Raw genomic sequence first — 16659 nt, 5'->3', positions numbered from 1 at the left:
AATGCAGGAGCAGGACCAGGCCTATGGCAGAAATACCAAATATAGTGGCAATCGAACCCCAGCCCTCTCAGCCCAAAACAGGAGTCTTTTGGAACTACAGGAGACACCAGTGCAGAGTCTGTGGCTTCAGGAACAGCTCCCCCTGAGGCCTCCAGCCCCCACACAGTCTAAAGGTCTGAAACTCACCTTCTTGAACTTCTGGGAGCGATGATGACAAGGTAAAATGGCACTCCTTGCCTTCCTCACTCAAACAATAGCCCGTCAGGGGAAACACTAAAATAGAGGAGTCAGAAGTGGGGCTTCAGTAGCCTTGTACCTTAGGAAGCTGGGGATTCCCCCTCTTGAGGTGGCAGAAGGAGACTAGTTCAGGAAGAGCGGTGTCCTAGCAGGCCCCATCTCAGCAGAACAGCAGGAGCTTCTTAGCCCCAGGGGGGTGAAGGAACCAAACACCATGAAAAAGCAAACCAGAGGACCAAAGCCTATTGATTCCTATTATGGATACAGGGAAAATAAAAATACCCATTCAGAAGGGGACAGCATTGACACTATACCCACATCTGAAACCTCAAAAAGAAAAATGAACAGGTCTCCAGACCAAAAAGCATTCCTGGAAGAACTCAAGGAGGACTATAAAAACCAAATTAGAGAGGTGAAAGAAGAGAATAAATCTTTAAAAAGTGAAATAGCGAAATGGTTAAGGCAGTTCAGAATATATTTGGAGAGAAGAACAGCTTAAAAAGTAAAATTATTCAAGTGGAAAAAGAGATACAGAAGCTAAATGAAGAAAACAATACATTAAAAATTAGAATTGGACAAGTAGAAACTAATGACTCCATGAGACGCCAAGAATCAGTCAAACAAAATCTAAAGAATGAAAAAAATAGAAGAAAATGTAAAATATCTGCTTGGGAAAACAACGGACCTGGAAAATAGATCCAGGAGAGACAATCTAATAATTTTTGGTCTACTGGAAAGCCATTATGAAGAAAAGAGTCTGGACAATATCTTCCAAGAAATCCTCAAGGAAAATTGCTCCGTGGTCCTAGAACCAGAGGTTAAAATAGTCATCAAAAGAATTCACTGATTGTCACCTGAAAGAGATCCCAAATTGAAAACTCCAAGGAATATTGTAGCCAAGTTCCAGAATTATCAGGTCAAGGAGAAAATAATGGAAGCAGTCAGAAAGAAACAATTCAAATACCACAGAACTACAGTCAGGAGCATACAGGATCTTGCATCTTATACAATAAAAGAAAGGAGGAATTAGAATATGATATTCCAAAGGCCAAAGGAGCTTGGACTACAAACAAGTAGCAACTACCCAGCAAAACAGAGCATAATTTTTCAGGCAAGTAAATGGATATTCAATGAAATAATGGAATTCCAGACCTTCCTGATGAAAAGGCCAGAGCTCAATGGAAAATCTGATCTTCAGTTACAAAACTCAAGAAAGTCATGAAAAGGCAAACGGGGAAAAACTATCTATTCAATGAGGGAAAATTGTTTACATCCTTATATAGGATTATATTGAGATATATATATATATATATATATATATATATATATATATATATGTATATATGTATATGTATATGTATATGTATATGTATATGTGTATGTGTATGTGTATATATATATGTGTGTGTGTGTGTGTGTGTGTGTGTGTGTCAATCTTGAGAATGGTAAAGTTACTATGACAATTGAAAGGGTTATACATAGACTAAGGGTGTCAGTATATTGTAACTCAGGTGATAATATAAAAACATAATTAAGGAGTACAAAGGTATTGTTCTTGAAGAAGAGGTAAGGAGGAGGCAGAAAAGTGTAAATTAACTCAAATGAAGAGGCACAAAATATAGAGGGGAAAAAGGGAGGTAGAAAAGCAGTGTTTGAGCTTTACTCTAATCAGATTTCGTTCAAAGAGGGAATAACATACTCTGATAAGTACAGAAATCAAACTTGTCCTACAGGCAGTAGGAGGGGAAAAGGGGAAGAAAATGGATGGGAGGGAAAGAATGGAGGGAAGAAGTAGCAAGGGGAAAAAAGGTAAGATAAGGGAGGGGTGTCATTAGGGAGGGAAAATTGAGGAAGACAGTGGTAAAAAACAAAACTCTCTTGAGGAGTGGAAGGGAGAAGGGAGAAATAAAAGCATAAACAGGGGTGAAAATAGGATGGAGAAAAAGACAGAGCTTGTTATCATAACTGCAAGTATGAATGGGATGAATGCTGCCATAAAATGGAGGTAGACAGCAGAATGGATTAAAAGCCATAACCCTACATTCACACCATGTTGTTTACAAGAAACACATTTGAAACAGGAGGATGCATACAGCGTAAAGGTAAAAGGCAGGAGTGGAATATATTGTGCTTCTGTTAAGTAAAAAAAAAAAAAAAGAAGTAGAAGCAATCCTGATCTCAGACAAAACAAAAGCAAAGATAGATCTAATTAAAAGAGATAAGGAAGGACACTATATCCTGCTAAAGGGCACCATAGATAATGAAGCAATATCATTACTTAACATCTATGCACCAAGTGGCATAGCATATAAATACTTAGGTGGAAAAGTTAAGGGAGTTACAGGAAGAAATAGACAGCAAAAGTATACTAGTGGGGGACCTCAACCTCCACCTCTCTCAACTTGATAAATCTAACCTCAAAATACACAAGAAAGAAATCAAGGAGGTGAAAAGAATTTTAGAAAAGATAGATATGTTAAACCTCTGGAGATAACTGAATGGGGATAAAAAGGAATATACCTTTTTCTCAGTGGTACATGGCATATACTCAAAAATTGACCATGTACTGGGGCATAAAAACCTCACAATCCAGTGGAAAAAGGAAGAAATAGTTACATCCTTTTCAGATCATGATGCAATTAACTCATTTGTAATAAAGGACCATGGAAAGATAAAATAAAAATTAATTGGAAACCAAATCATCTAATCCTAAAGAAAGAGTGGGTCAAAGAACAAATCATAGAAACAATTAATAACTGCATTCAAGAGAATGCCAATAATGAGATAGCATACCAAAACTTATGGGATGCAGCAAAAGCAGTTCTTAGGTGAAGCTTATATCTCTAAATTCTTACATGAATAAAATAGATAAAAGGAGATCAATTAATTGGTCATGCACCTGAAAAAGCTAGAAAAAGAACAAATTGAAAATCCTCAATTAAATACCAAATTAGAAATGCTGAAAACCAAAGGTGACATTAATAAAATTGAAATTAAAAAAAACTATTGGACTAATAAATGAAACTAAGAGCTGGTTTTATGAAAAACAATAAAATTGATAAACCTTTGGTCAATTTGATTTAAAAAAAAGAAAGAAAACCAAATTACTAGTATCAAAAATGAAAAGGTTTAATTCACTTTCAATGAAAAGGAAATTAAAACAGTAATTGGGAATTTTTCCCAATTGTATGCCCATAAATGTGACAACCTGAGAGAACTAGATGAATATTTACTAAAATATAAATTACTTAGGTTAACAGAAGATGAGGTAAAATATCTAAATAACCCCATCTCAGAAAAAGAAATTGAGCAAGCCATCAATGAACTACCTTGGAAAAAATCTCCAGGGCCAGATGGTTTTACATCAGCATTCTATCAAACATTTAAAGAACAATTAATTCCCATACTTTATAGACTATTTGGGAAAATGGGTGAAGAAGGAGTCCTATTCAATTCTTTTTTATGATACAAATATGGTACTAATACCCAAACCAGGTAGAGTCAAAACAGAGAAAGAAAATTATAGACCAATCTCCCTAATGAATATTGGTGCAAAAATTTTACATAAAATATTCGCAAAAAGACTGCAGCAACTTATCTTAAAAATAATACACTATGGTGAGGTAGGATTTACTACAGGAATGCAAGGCTGGTTCAATATTAGGAAAACTATCAGCATAATTGATCATACCAACAACAAAACAAGCAGAAACCATATGATTATCTCAATAGATGCAGAAAAAGCTTTTGAAAAATACAATCTCCATTCCTATTAAAAATACCTTTCATTATCACCCCTATTATTCAATTTGGTACTAGAAATGTTAGTTTTAGCAATAAGAGAAGAAAAAGAAATTGGAGGAATTAGCATAGGTAACAAAGAAGCTAAGTTATCACTCTTTGCAGATGATATGATGATTTACTTAGAGAATCCTAGAGAATCAAGTAAAAAGCTACTCGAAATAAAAATCTTTAGTTTAAAATTATCTCTTATCTATACCTTCTTAATCTGACACTCTTGTTCCTAACCTTTATGCAAGTTCTTTTGCAGTTATAACATAGATTGAAAGGCATTGTGATATAATTGATTGATAGCAAACCTCAGAGTCAGGAACACCTGGATTCAAGTACTGCTTATAAACCAGACTGGCTACATGATCCTGGGAAAGTCATTTAATTTTTTTTTAATATTTATTTACTTTTAGTTTACAACATTAAGTTCCACAAGCTTTTGAGTTCCAAATTTTCTTCTCCTTCCCCCCTTCCTCACTCACCTCCTCCCCAAGATGACACATAACCCAACATAGGCTCTAAATATACATTCACATTAAGCATATTTTCACATTAGTCATGTTGCAAAGAAGAATTAGAACCAATGGAATGAACTATGAGAAAGAAGAAACTAACTAAAAAAGAGAAAGAGAGCAAATAGTTGGATATGCATTCAGATTCTCTAATTCTTTCTCTGGATATGGATAGCATTTTCCATTATGAGTCTTCTGGAGTTGCCTTACAACCTTATGTTGCTGAGAACAACCAAGTCTATCAAAGTTAGTCATTGCAAAATGTGGCTGTTACTGTATAGAATGTTTTCCCTGTTCTGCTCTCCTCATTCAGCATCAGTTTATATAAGTCTTTCCAGATTTTTCTGATGTCTGCCCGCTCATCATTTCTTATAGCACAATAGTATTCGATTATATTCATGTACCACAACTTGTTCAGCCATTGGGAAAGTCATTTAATCTTTAACAGCTCTAGACAACTCTCTGAGGGGAGTTAATAACATATCAACAAATGGTTTTCAAGCCTTTGTGAGGCTATCTTCAGGGAGGGGAGCCTAAAAGGGAAGTGGGATACCTCAGGAGAAAATGGTAATGTTTTCCTACCACTCAGAATACAAGTGTGCATTTTTTTCTTGATCATTTGATCCTGATCTTGAAGGTTGATATTTCTTTAAGATTCAGTCCATTTCTGGAAGCCAGCTTCACCCCTTTTGCCCATTTTATGACCTCTTCTCCATTTAGGCTAATAACCCATATCTAAAAATAATCTTGGCATACGGAAGAGTGGTAAATTGACAGAATTGCAAATGCCGATTTCTGTACTGTGTATTCATGTGGATGTGTTGAGTGGATATAGGGGTATGTGTGGGTGCACAGATGTGTATGTGTATATAAATACAGACACATTCAAAGGATACCTGTGTAAAATCTGAATCACAGAACCTCTTAAGAAGGCTAACACTTTCTGTTAATTAGGAGATTAAGATTCCCTCGAGGTAACCTGTCAAGTTATACTTTATCAAAATGCCCACTGAAGCAAATTTCCCCTCATATGATTTTAATAAAATATAAATTTTCATTTTTTTTCCTTCCTACACATCAAGAGAACAAGGGTAATTATGCCTCTTGGTAAATGTTCTCTATCCCAAGTAGACAAATTCATCCATGACCTTATAGTTATTGGTTTCACAGGCAAATTTGAAAATAATTTTATCTTAAATTTTTATGATGGCCACATAATGCATGAGCTGTAGCTAAATTTCATTTGGATGAGCAGTTAGCTTATACAAATCTCAGCAAAGCATGCTGCTTTCTCCCAAAAGTCTCAAGTTTCATTGTTTGTAAAACCCTGGGCTTTTATAAGATTTGTTCTCTTGGATCTGTCAGTTATAAATCTCTTGTTATTTTATTTTGCTTTCTTGGGGACTGTTTTTAGCCCTGTGTTGTCAGAGGAACACAAAGAAATTCTCCTTTTGCCAAATAACACAAAATATGACCACCATTAATCAATGTTAATTTCTATATAGCAATACAAGTTTTCATATAATTTTGTGCATTCATATAAATTTTTGTACATATATGTGCATGTGTAAATAAATATGAAATACACATGTAAACTCATGTATATTTCTATCTATCTATCTATCTATCTATCTATCTATCTATCTATCTATCTATCTATCCATCTATCTATTTTTCTGTCTAACTAAACTTTGCAATATTCCCTAGATGGTATACTAAATAGGGTGTTGGACTTATAGTTACAAAGAATTGGGTTTGCTTCCTGCCTCAGACTATTGTGATCTGGAAATGTAGAGATTGGACTAGTTGATCTCCAAGATAATTTTCAGTTCCAAAATAATCTGATTCTATGACTGCATTCTTACTAATAGCCCATACTTCAACTATCCAAACTATTTTCCATTTACCCGGTAAGATCTTTACTATAAAGTATTAGCCCTTCTATTCTATCCCTCACTACATCATGACAAGTTTATTTAATATCTGTGCCTTTCGATCACACTCTTCCTCCAACCTAAGAAGTCCACTTTTATTTCCTATCCCTCACATGGTTTCTAATCCTTCCTTGTACCCCACTCCTCACCAGTTAGTATGTGATTTCATGTATGCCATTTAAATATTTTAAATTGTTTCTTAATCTGTAAAATGTGGATTACACTGAATATTTCTTTATTGCAGCTTTATTTTAAAAGCAGAATGAAACAAGGTACATGCATGAATTTTAAAAATCATATATATATATATAAACACTTGACCCACCCTCCCAGAGCAAGGCAGACTTTCTCTGAAAGTTCTAGGGGCATTACCAAGGAAAAGCAGATGACTTTTTCTATCCCTCTCCACTAAAGTCCTCTTTCTGACATGTTCTCCCCTGTGTTAATGACCAGTGCTAAGTACCTTAGTTACATTTAACCAATTAATATCAACTCACTTTTACAATGGGATATTTACCGTAGAAGTAATAAGAACAGAAGTACAAACATCTCTATAACACCAGGGTTCACATTCCTCCCATACCACCTAAAGGAAAGTTAGCTTAGACTTAACAGAGTTTATACTCTGTTAGACAGCATTTGCCCCAACAAGTTCATTTCCAAACGCAGCATTGCCAATGGGTGGATGAACTTTTCTGCTACTGCTTATTTGGGCCAGGGTTGTCCCTAGGGACTTTGATTTTTGCCACCTGGCTCTTGCCAAATCCTATAATGGACTCTTCTCCAAGACTTTTGGGAGCTAACTCTATTGACTTTTCAAAACTCATAAACTTGTATCCAAATACTAAATTCTTCACCTAAAATCAGGAAGGAATAGAAACAATAGAGATAGAAGTAGCAAGAGGACCATGAACCCACAGGCTACTTTGTACCATTGGGGAGGGTGGGATAGAATCAGCATTTAATAGGCACCTGTTACATGCCAGAGGCTATGCTAAGTGCTTTATAAATATTATCTTACTTGATCCTCATGCAGATCCTGAGAGGTAGGTCTGAGGGTTCTCAGTCCACTGTGAGTTCAGTCTTTCTTTGTCTCCTTTTCTGACCACAGCCACATAGAAAATAGATCAAATCAAGGGCCTCATTTTTCCTGTTAAATGTCCTTTGAATGCACACTATTTCTGGCTATATGGTAATCAAAAGGTCTGTATATTTACTCCATATTTAACTGTCCATTACTAGTTACAGAGTTTCTAAGAATGCTCCAAAGCAGAGAACAGGGTATTTCTATACATGTCATCGTGTAATTCTAGAGGCAGGCTCCCTAGCCTCATCCACATGGAATAATTGCACCTAATCCCTGTTACATCTCTTTATACATGCATCTACACATATTTACATGTATACCTACATGCAAAATTATGCGTTCACACTAAACCCTAGTATATGGATAGAGAGATATAGATATATATGTACATATATACACACATAAATCCTATATATATACACATACATACATATATGTGTGTATAGGTATATATATTATATACATATATATATATGTATATGTATATATGTGTGTGTGTGTGTGTGTGTGTGTGTGTGTGTGTATGCATGTAAGTATATATTTCTATTCCTAAGAAACTTATACTCTTCTGGGTAAAGAAAATGTATCAAATATAAACAACTCGGGAACAAGATGATAGAGTACTAACATGGGTGGTACTGAAGTCAGAGATGGTCAAAATCACAAGGACTGAAACTCTTAGAGGAGGATTCATGGAAAATATAAAGAAAAAGATGGTCCTTAAAGAATGAGAAAAATAATAAAATCTCATACTTTTAATATGCATAAATACATACAATATATTAAAACATAATCCTTATATACTAAGATAAACCCCATATTGCAATATACAATTATTTATTAAGTGGTGATATAATACTAATATATCATATATTTCTCATAATTTAATATGTTTATTATTTTGCATGCTTTAAGGCCTAGTTTATCTCGATCTCTGATATTCCAGTTGTTGTTCATCCTATCTTCTTCTGACTTCACTATGACATAGTTTAATCCTCTGTTCCCCAATTTTTGTGCCAAAATTGTTTTTATTTGGGTAAATTTTCTTCTCAAAAAGATTATATTCTTCATAAAGATGGAGATCAGAATGCTATTTGCTTTTTAAGGTGTAATTCCAATGTCAATTGGTCCATAAAGCCTTCCCTAAACTTTTTAGTCTATACTTTTCCTCTTTTGAATTCTTAAAGCATTTATATGTCTAAATGAGAGATATTGACAAAACTTGTATATTAGGTACTATGCACAATAAGGTAGTAACTTTTGGTTGTCATTTTTACTCATACAGGAGCTATATCCATGACCAGACTGTAACTTGAGGACAGGGACCATATCTTATATTTTAAAACCCCTAAAGCCCAATTTAACAAAAATTTGCATATGGTATATTCTCAATAATTACCAAAAGTATTAATTAGTTGATTAATACACTGGAAGGAATCATGTAGACAAGAAAGATGGCACATGATTCATCAATTTTTGCTTCTTAGAAGGAAACTTATTTTAAATTAAGTTTAGAATTCTTTTAAATGCCTTTCTGCTGTTTATCCTTAAGCCAAGTTCAAACATTATTAAGAAATAACATGACCTTCTTTACCAAGAAGTATTATGTGAATGGAGCGAAGTACAGATAATAATCCCATTTTATAGTACTCATTTGGTTTTGGTTTTAGCTTTTGTGCTTTTCTCTAAAGAGATGTATTTACTTTAGAGGCATCACCAGGGTAGCAGGCAATTTTGGTGAATTTCACCCAAGATATTAAAGGTCTTATTGAAGCTATTCTAGGAAATGCTGGAACAGAGGTCATCCAACTTAAAGACAGACTCAACTCATCATCTAGTGTAGAGTCACTTTTAGACATTTCAGTATGTTGTAATATCTATCTTGCATTTTTACTGTCCTAGTTGATTCTGCCCCAGGTGTCTGAATCCATACCCTAGACATCATGGAAGTGTACAATTATAGCTTTGAAAGTAAAGCTCTAAGCTGGAATACTATCTATAGGATGAATGTATTGACATTCCACTTATAATAAAAGTTGATAAAGCATATCAATCTATACATCTTTAATAATTAAAAGACTCAAATGAAGTGGGATGGAATTGTTCAAATGCAAAGCTCAAGCCTCATCTAAAGGAAAAAAGTAAAAAGAAGAGAAAACTTTCATGAAGGCGAATCTTGAAGCTATGGATAACCTTTCATTCAGATCCAGCTGTGAGTCAAGAAGGAGGTAGACTCTGAATGTTGAAAAGAGAAAAATGTTTTTCTTAACTTGAAACTGAACTAATGTAGTAAAATAGGTATTTGAGTCAAGATTAACACTAATAACAAACATTATACAAAAGCCACTGGAAGCACAAAGAATAAATGAAGTAGTCCCTATTCTGAAGATTACATTCTGTCAGGGAAGACAACATCACGACTCTGGGGTGTGAGTATGTACTTCGAAAACTGACAAGTATACTATGAGATAGTTATACTGATATTCGTCCTACTATGAACTCATTGTCTTATTAATTCTCCACAGGTTCAAAGAGAACCTGGTGGATACTCTGGTGGGTACATTCAGAAATTATGAGAATTACAGAAATTTTAGCTCTAATTGGCTTGGTTCTTATCCCAGAGTAAATTATAGAAATCTGTTCTCCAATGGACTAGATATCCGTCTCTCAATTTCAAGCCATGAATTTGACCTCTTAGAAAATATCACTGTGAATACTCCTGTAATTTATTAGTAATATTAAGTAAAATAAAAATTCAAACACCCTGGGACATAGGTGCTATTTTTATCATTATCGCTCTCACCTCTCTCTCTCTCTCTCTCTCTCTCTCTCTCTCTCTCTCTCTCTCTCTCTCTCTGTCTCTCTCTCTCTCTCTCTCTCTCTGCATTAAGTGACTTACCCAGGGTCACACAAGTAGTGAGTATCTGAGGCCAAATTTGAACTCAAAATATACGTGTGTATGTATATATACTTTTACATATATATATATATATGCATATATATATGATGCGTGACATGGAGATGCACACTTTAAATTACTTTTTGTAAAGCTAGTAAGACTTAGGTTGTGTACATAACATTATTAAAATTATCTTTTTTTAAAGAAAGGAAACAACCAGGTTCCCATGACCCTTCTAAGGTCTGAAAAATCTCTGTAAGTAGATAAACTTCTTGTTCTTATTTTTTAAATTAATAGACATAAATATTATTCATGCCCCCTAAATTAAGGAAGAATGTGAAATATATTTATTTTTCACCTGAAAATTGTAAGGGGACTTTTTGAAGATTTCTGCTCAATGTCTTATGATATATCTTTATTAAATATATGTTAATGCAATTATTCCATACAGTCTTCAGTGTTTTCAGTAATCCTAAATACCTCTACTATCTGAAGCATCTTTGGAATCTTTCAGAATAATCTGATGAACTTTTGGGTGGAATTTTGTTGTAGACATGGTCACAGTAGAGCTATAATGAACCTTAGAAACAATCTGATTCAGCCCCTTCATTTTATAAATGAGAAGAAGGCTGGGATCATGAAGTCACACAGATGATTAGTCTGGTGTGTTATGAGATTTAAATTCAGGGCGTCTGTAAAATGAGGTGAAGAAGGAAATGGCAAAGCACTCCAGTATTTTTGTCAAGAAAACCCCAATTGGGGTCACAAAGAGTCAGACATGACTAAAAACAATTGAGTTACTGCAGTTAATGAGGAAGTACACCATTTTGTTATTTCTTATTTGATTATTCTTTCCAACCAGTCCCTAAGGTACTAGAGTATGTATTGGGAAAATGTAACATATTTGAAAAGTGTGCAGTCTTTTACTTTTGGTGTATTTTATTTCACTAAATATTTCTTATTTATTTTTAAAATTTAACATTAATTAAAAAAAATTGAGCTCCAAATTCTCCTTCTCCCTTCCACCACTTTTCTACTTCATTTAGAAGGCAAACAATATATGGATTGTATATATGAAATCATGAAAAACATATTTCCATATTAGCTATGTTGAAAAAGAAAACACATGCAAAAATACCAAGAAAGATAAGGAAATTTTAAAAAAAATAAAAGAGGTTGCTTCAATAAGCACTCAGAGTTCTTTAATTCTCTCTGGACATAGATAGTCTTTTTCACCAGGGGTTCTTTGGAATTTCTTTGGATCTTTGTCTTGATCAGAGCAGCTGTTTATTCTTCATAGCTGATTATCCTTACAATATTATGCTCACTTTGAGTCAGTTTGTATGAATCTCCCCAGGTTTTCTGAAAGCATCGTATTAGTCATTTCTTATAGCACAAAAATATTCCATCATGATCATATACCACAACTTGTTAAGTCATTCCTCAAATGAAATGCATGCTTTCAATTTCCAATGCTTTGATACTACAAAAAACCTGCTATAAATATTTTTGTACAAATATTTTGTTTTCCCCTTATTTTGATCTGTTTGGGATGGAGATCTAGTAGTGGTATTGCTGAATTAAAGTTTATACACAATGTTATAGCCATTCCCTTGAGGTTCCAAATGGTTGTGCAGAATGGTTGAACTGACAACTCCACTAACAATACATTAATCCCCCAATTATTTCCAAATTCCTCCCAGCATTTGTCATTTTACTTTTATATCATGTTAGCCAATCTGACAGGTGGGATGTGGTATCTAAGAGGTATTTTAATTTGCATTTCTCTAATCAATGATGATTTAGAGCATTTTTCATGTTGCTTCTGATAGCTTTGATTTGTTCTGTAAATTTCTTGTTCATATCTTTTTTTACCGTTTATCAGCAGAAGAATGTCTTTTTTTTAATAAATTTGACTTTATGACAAACTTTTAGTTTCCTGTAATTGGAGTCATTCATTTTGCTTCCCTTGATTTTTTTCAATCTCATTTGATCAAATATTTTTCCCTTATCCAAACATCTGAAAGGTAACCATTTCTATTATCCCATAATTTCCTTATGATGTCATCACTTATTAACAAATGATCTATCCATTTTGACTTTATCTTGGCAGATGATGTGAGGTATTGGTCTAAACCTAATTCCTTCCAAATTTATTTCTGTTTTCCCAGCAGTTTTTGATGCATATTGAAATCTTACCTCTAAAGCTTCTGTCTTTGGACTATCAAACACTGAACAACTATGGTCATTTACTTCTGTGCATTTTGCACCTAATCTATTCCATTGATCCAGAGGCTATTTTTTAGCCTGTACCAAATTGTTTTCTACTATATTACACATAATTCGGATCTGGTATAACTAGTCAGCCTTTCTTCCAATTTTTTTTCATTAATGCCCTTGATCTTCTTGATCTTTTGTCAGTAAATAAATTTTACTGTTTTTATCTAAATCTACAAAATAATTCTTTGTTAGTTTGATTGGTATGGAACTGAATAAGTAAATTAACTTAGGTAGAATTATAATGTATGATACATTGGATTGCCCTACCTGTAAAAAATTAATATTTCTCCAAATGTTTATATTTACCTTTATTTGCATGGAGTGTTTTGTCTTTCTGTTAATAAAGTCCTTAGAATTTCCATGGAAGGTAGAGTCATTATTACTTTTGCATTTTCTGCAGTTGTTTTGAACAGAATTTCTGTATCTTGTGTTGCTGGGTTCTGTGCTAATATAGAGAATTATTGATGATTTGTGGGTTTTCTTTGTACATTTTATAACTTTTCTAAAGTTGTTTCAACTTTTTTTAAGTCTATTCACTAGGTTTCTCTTAGTATAATATCATCATTTAATCAGCAAAGAGTGATAGTTTTGTTTCCTCATTGCCTATTTTTATTCCTCCAATTTAATTTTCTTTTCTTATTATAATAGGTAACATTTCTAATACAATAGAGACTAACGGTGGTTATAATGGACAACTTTGCTTCACAACTGATATTATTGGAATGTATTAAAGTTCATCTACATTATAAATAGTGCTTGCTTCTGTTTTTAGATAGATGCTGCTTATCATTTTAAGATATGCTCCATTGATTCCTGTACTTCTCCGTGTTTTTAATAGGAATAGGTGTTGTATTTTGTGAAAAGTTTTTTTTTTCTGTATCTATTAATCAAAACCTCTTATTTGTGTTGTTTTCTCATTTACAAGGTCAATTATGCATATCTGTTGTCAGTTGGTTCTGAAAAATGTTTTTTTTTTCCTTATGTAGCTCATTTGTGACTTCTTCAATTTATTTTTCTAAGATATATTTATTTAGGTATTTTTTTTCCCTCTTCTTATTATCTGGGAATTTTTTTATTTTTAAATTATTCATCCATTTCATTCATATTGTTAGTATTTATGGCATATAATTGGCAAAATCACTACCTAAAAGTTGATCTAATTTAATCTTAATTAGTGGCAAATTTTCTCTTTTCAGTTTTGAGACTGGTAATTAGGTTTTCTTCTTTCTTTTTTAAATCAAATGAAATAATTATTTGTTTATTTTTTCATAATCTTTCAGTTTTATCTATTATTTCCAATGTTTTTTTTATTTTTAATTTTATTAATTTCCCCTTTATGATTTCTGTATTGTTGTTTAATTATTTTTTTCCTTTTCTTGTATTTTGATTACCTGCTTTATTCATTGATCTGTCTTTCTTTTGTTCTTCATTAATTTATGTGTTTAGATAAATTTCTCACTAAGTATTTCTTTAGCTGCATCCCATAAATTTTAGCATATTATCTTATTGTTGTCATTTCCTTAAATGAAATTATTGTTTCTATTATTTGATCTTTGTCCCCATCATTCTTTAGGATTATATTAATTAACTTCCAATTAATTTTAAATCCATTCTTTCATGCCTTTTATTGAAGATAATTTTATAGCATTATTTTCTGAAAGAGGTCCATATAATATTTCTGTTCTTTCTTCATTTAGTTGTGAAGGTTTTATGCCCTAATAAATGATCAATTTTTTAAGGTGTCATGTACAGCTGAGAAAAAGGTATACTTTCTGTTCCTATTCAATTTTCATCAGAAGACTGTCATATTTACTTTTCTAAGATTCTATTTATTCTTTTAACTTCTTTCTTATTTATTTTATGATTAGATTTGTCTGGTTCTGAAAGGAAAAACTTAAGTTACCCCATTTGTATAGTTTCAACATCTGTTTCTTATTATAATTCATTTAATTTTTCATTTAAGATGGAGCCATGTTATTTGTGTATGTATGTATATAGTATTTGCATTAGTGTATTGTCTATAATCCTTTTAGCAAGAAGTTTCCTGTCTTATGTCTTTTAATTATGTTTATTTTTTTCTTTTCCTTTGTCTGAGATCATGATTGTTACCCCTGCCTTTTTTTTTACTTCACCTAAATCTTAGTTGAATCAGCTCCACTTCTTAACTTAAACTCTGTGTGCATCTCTGTGTTTCAAATATGTTTCTTATAAAGAATGTATTGTTGAATTCTGGTTTCTAATCTAAGCTATTCATTTAGGTGAGTTCATTCAATTCACATTGACAGTTATGATTACTAACTTTTCATTTTTCTCTGTCTTATTTTCTTTTGCTTATATTTTTCTTTTTTATTGTCTTTCCTCTAATGTATGTTTTGCTTCTTACTACTGCCTTCTTTAATCTGACTTCCTTTTCATCACCCCCATTTCTCTTATCCCCTCTAATCCCCTTCACCTCCTACTTCCCTATTAAGATAGTTTTCTATACCCAATTGTGTGTGTATGTGTATGCGTGTTTGTGTGTGTAAAGCATTCCCCTTTTTCACTTATCCAATTTTTTTACATCATCCCAATAGAATAGACTTCCTCCTGTGCCCTCTGTCTATGTATAATCTTTCTCATTTCTCTGTTTAATGATAAATTTCTAAGTAGTTTCATGAATCATTTTTCCATAAAGGAATGTAGTTTAATTTTATTAATTTCCCTATGATTTCTCTTTCATATTTATTTTTCATGTTTCTCTTGTGTCTTCATTTTTCAGTCAAAATTTATATTCAACTCTGATCTTTCCATCAGGAAGTCTTGATAGTCTTCTATTTCATAGATATTCAATTTTTCCTTCAAAGATTATACTCACTTTTGCTCAGTAGGTTATTCTTGGATATAATCATAGTTCTTTTGCCTTCTGGAATATTATATTCCAATACTTTCTCTCCTCTAACATGGCAGCTGCTAGATTTTGTATTATTGTGGGTCTATGATATTTGATTGTTTTGTTCCTATCTGCTTTAAATATTTTCTCTTTAAACTGGGAGCTCTAAAATTTGACTATGATATTCTTAGATATTTTCATTGGCGAAATCTCTCTCAGGTGTGATTGTTAGATATTTTTTTTTCAATTTGTATTTTACCCTCCTATTCTAGGATATCAGGAGAGTTAACATTTCTTGGACATCAGGGCACTTACAATTTCTTAAAATACGATGTGTAGGTTCTTTCTTTGATTATGGCTTTTGTGAAGTGCAATGATTCTTGAATTATCTCTCTTCAATTTATTTTCCAGGTCAGTTGCTATTCCAATGAAATATTTCACATTCTCTATTTTTTTCACTTTTGATTTTTAAATATCTCACACTTAGCTGGCATTTGCCCAATTCTATATTTAATTAGATGTTTTAGTTTTCCAATTACATATAAAAAGAATTTTAACTTTCTTTTTTTAATTTTTAGCTCTAAATTCTCTTCTTCCCTTCCCTATTCCCCCCCCCCCCCACTGAGAAGGCAAGCAACTCAGCTTAAGTTATACATATGTTGTCATGCAAAACACCTCTCCATATAATGAATTATGTGGACATGAGAGAAAACACAGACAAAAAAGACCAATAAAAATAAAGTAAAGAAAATTTAGTCAGTCTACACTCAGGCTCCACCAGTTCTTTTTCTGGAGATGGACAGCACCTTTCATCATAAGTCCATCAGAATTGCCTTGGATTGTTGTATTGCTGAGAATAACTAATTTATTCATAATAGATCATCATACAATATTGTTGTTTCTGTGTATAATGTTCTTTTGGTTCTGCTCATTAAGCTCTTCATTATTTCATGCAAGTCTTTCCAGGTTTTTCTGAGAGCATTTTACTCATCATTTCTTGTATCACAATGGTATTTCATTACAATCATATACAACAAAATAATGGACTT

This window comes from Trichosurus vulpecula, chromosome 6, assembly GCF_011100635.1.
Source record: "Trichosurus vulpecula isolate mTriVul1 chromosome 6, mTriVul1.pri, whole genome shotgun sequence".
In the NCBI taxonomy this organism is placed as follows: domain Eukaryota; kingdom Metazoa; phylum Chordata; class Mammalia; order Diprotodontia; family Phalangeridae; genus Trichosurus; species Trichosurus vulpecula.
Note: the sequence above shows the minus strand (reverse complement) of the source record.